We start from the raw sequence: 2,989 nt of genomic DNA, 5'->3' as shown, positions 1-2,989 counted from the left end.
CGCGCAAAACGAAGTTCTTGCACTCTCTCATATCAAGGTCCTACACTATGCAGTATACATTTAACTTTAGAACATGAGGGGATTGTGTTAAACACACGCAATATTCTTACATAAATCAAGAGATTGCCCGTCTCCTTTTTTTTTTTAGAACAGAAAGCTTTGTTAGGGATACAGAAGAAATCTCAAGCCCATAGATAATTTGGGCAGCTGCAGAACTGAGACTTGAGTTCCAAACAGCAACAAACAAGGTCTTATTTCTCAGCACTTATTTGTCTTCACCCGAGTTTCTACCAGATTAAGCCTTGAAGCAGATCTGAATAATCCCTGCTGCAACAAGACACGATCTGATTTTGTTCTGACCTACCTTCTTTATATACACTCCTGTGCAGTTTAGCTGTTTAATGGCTCAGGACACCTTCATCTCACCACAAATAGAGGCTGCAGAGTCAAAGGATCCAGTCATTTGAGGTTCAAACATTTTAACAGAGAAGCCACTGCAGCTCAAAAACTGGCAAAGTCATCAGGTCACCAACACTTTAAAGCTTTATTGAACTTACAAAATCCAAGATCTAAAAGTACATTTCACATTGCCATCATTTTTGTACAAATTTTCTAAGTTCGCTTACAATCACCATAGGCCTAACAAATCCGGTATCAAGTATCGTTTTTAAGAGCGCACAACGGGCACAAGCTACCCGTCTTTCCTCCTACCCCCATAGAAGATAACTGCCTCAGCCAAGAGACCAGCATTTCCCCGGACAACGAAAATTTTCAGTCCATGGAGGGCGCTTGCAAAGAACGGGACAGGACGACGCGAAGCAGCAGGGCGCGTCCCGGGCTGGTGCGTAATGGGGATGGCGCTGGGTGCGCGCTCCCGTTACAATTTCCCCCACCGAGGACAAAAAAAAAAAAAAAAAGAAAAGTGAAATCCAAACGCGTTTGATTAGAAGGGATCATTTTAGAGAACTGCTCTTGGAATAGGCTATTGCTGCAGCCCGAGTCCACCAGTGTTGGCCGTTAAGTGTCCGGTTAGATCCGTCCGCTCGTTAGGACCAGTCGTGGAGCAGAAACGCCGCCAGAGCCAGCGGGAGCAGCAGCGTGCAGGAGACGAGGCTGCCCGGTAACACAGAGGCTGCGTTGGGGGTGGTGGCGTTGGGGGGGGGGTGGTGGTGGTGGTGGTGGTGGTGGTGTTGGGCCCCACGGTGGTCTGAGCTCGAGCCACCTGCAACACAAGACCCACATCAGCTCCGGGTTTACCTTGGCCTAGAGGAGCAGTCCTGCTCTGAGGATCATTACTTTGGAACACAATTAAAGGAAGAAAACTACAGTCAAGGCCGAAGTTATTCATACCCCTAGCAAATTTTGACAAAGTTACTTTTATTTAATCTACACATTTCCTCCCCCCTTACGTTAGAAATGATACAGGTGTTACCCAAAAGAGATGTACAAGAGGCATTCCTGTGGAAATAGTTTCTCAGCTTTCATTTACACTTGAAAGCAAATTAAGAGACGCTAAATAATTTCGGGCTTTATTGTAGATGCTAGAGGAGCAGCTCGTTAAACCAGCCAAACAAAAAGTAACATCGCATTACGCGCACGTTTAGTTTGACAATCCAGGTGACCCAGTGGACTGTAAAATGGTTCATGGAGCTCAGAATTTGGCTTTCCTGATTCAGAGGAACAAAAAAAAAAAAAAAAAAGGAGGGGGGGGGGGGGGGGGGGGGGGGGGGGGATTCCCGTATCAGACTTTAGTCACTTCACTAAACTCCTCCTGAGCTACCAAGGGAACAATGAGAGTTGGGCGAGGTTCTCTTTTCGACCCCAACGTCCCTGCTGCAGATTAGATGACTTTAAACCACCCTCCAGCTCGACAGAGGCTATTAAATTACAGGTAAATGAAGCTGCTGTTTGGAGGAAACAGGAGTTGTGTCCAGAAGCATCTCCAGCCTCGTGCGCACCTTCGCAATTTTTTTTTAAAGACATATTTTACAGCGCTTTAATTGAAATAACCAACATCTGCGACTCCAAACCTTGCTCAACCTAAAGAGTAACTCAGAAAAGCCCAATTTCACAGGTTCGCTTCCCCCCCCCCCCAAATGTCGCCATCCCGTTAAAATGAAATAAAGTGATATGAGGAAGAAGCAAACCTGTGCGGAGAGATGCAGAGCCAGCAGGAGAACTCCGAGGTACCCGATGCACAGCTTCTTCATGGTTCTGTCTGCAGGGATCACTGCTGGCCTCAGATTAGTGAACAGGTGAATGAAACGGGAGATGCAGCCGTTCCTTTTATACCCCTCCTGACATCATCAGCAGCAGCTGCGGTCCTGCTGCGTTCATAGGCTGTGGGAAATCTAGAGATTGTGACTGAGAGCTACACGTGGAGCAAAATCATTATATAACAGCTTTCCAGCAGCGCTTTAGTAAATCATGTAAACTTAGAAAATACAAAAACACAGGAGATTAAAATAAGATAAGTTAATTTACATTGATCAAAAACAGCACATAAAAGCTGAATGAAGATGAAACGAGCTGTTTCTTGTACTTGTTTTCCCCTCATTTTGTTCAGTTTTGAAGCAGAGATCGTGGTTTTGATAATGGTGGTTTCTTCAAGGGACTAATATATACTCAAATCTAGGAAGCAAATTAGGGAAAATAAAATATGTTGACTGAGAGCTAGTAAGATGGTGCTGTGTTGAAGGACACATAACACTGAAGCTGTTTTCCTTCAATTTAAATTGCATATTAATCTTGCCATTGATAGTTTGAACAAAATGCAAAACTACAACATGAACTTTTGGAAAGAAACATGTTTAAAAATAACTGATGTTCCAAAGTAATCGTGGATTTGCTTTCCGTCATTCAAAAACTAAAAAGCAATCTATAGGTCGACAGAGAGCAGGAGAGGTGTTCGTAAATGCAAACTGTAAAGGAAAATAATAAGAATAATTAAATCTGACCAACTTCATAGCTGAGGAAAACAAATGCAAAA

The 2,989-nt window shown here is 43.9% G+C and overlaps 1 long non-coding RNA gene across 1 annotated transcript; it reads right to left on the bottom strand.

Moving 5' to 3' along the window:
- Positions 1-520: 520 nt before the first annotated feature.
- LOC127536513 (uncharacterized) lies at positions 521-2,321 on the bottom strand. The gene is made up of 2 exons (XR_007945531.1): positions 2,148-2,321; positions 521-1,222 (listed from the first exon to the last, which is right to left on the bottom strand). It is a non-coding gene; the product is annotated as an uncharacterized LOC127536513 (long non-coding RNA).
- Positions 2,322-2,989: the final 668 nt, after the last annotated feature.

This window comes from Acanthochromis polyacanthus, chromosome 1 (genome assembly GCF_021347895.1).
Source record: "Acanthochromis polyacanthus isolate Apoly-LR-REF ecotype Palm Island chromosome 1, KAUST_Apoly_ChrSc, whole genome shotgun sequence".
Taxonomy (NCBI): domain Eukaryota; kingdom Metazoa; phylum Chordata; class Actinopteri; family Pomacentridae; genus Acanthochromis; species Acanthochromis polyacanthus.
Note: the sequence above shows the minus strand (reverse complement) of the source record. Positions and strands in the feature narration are given on the sequence as shown.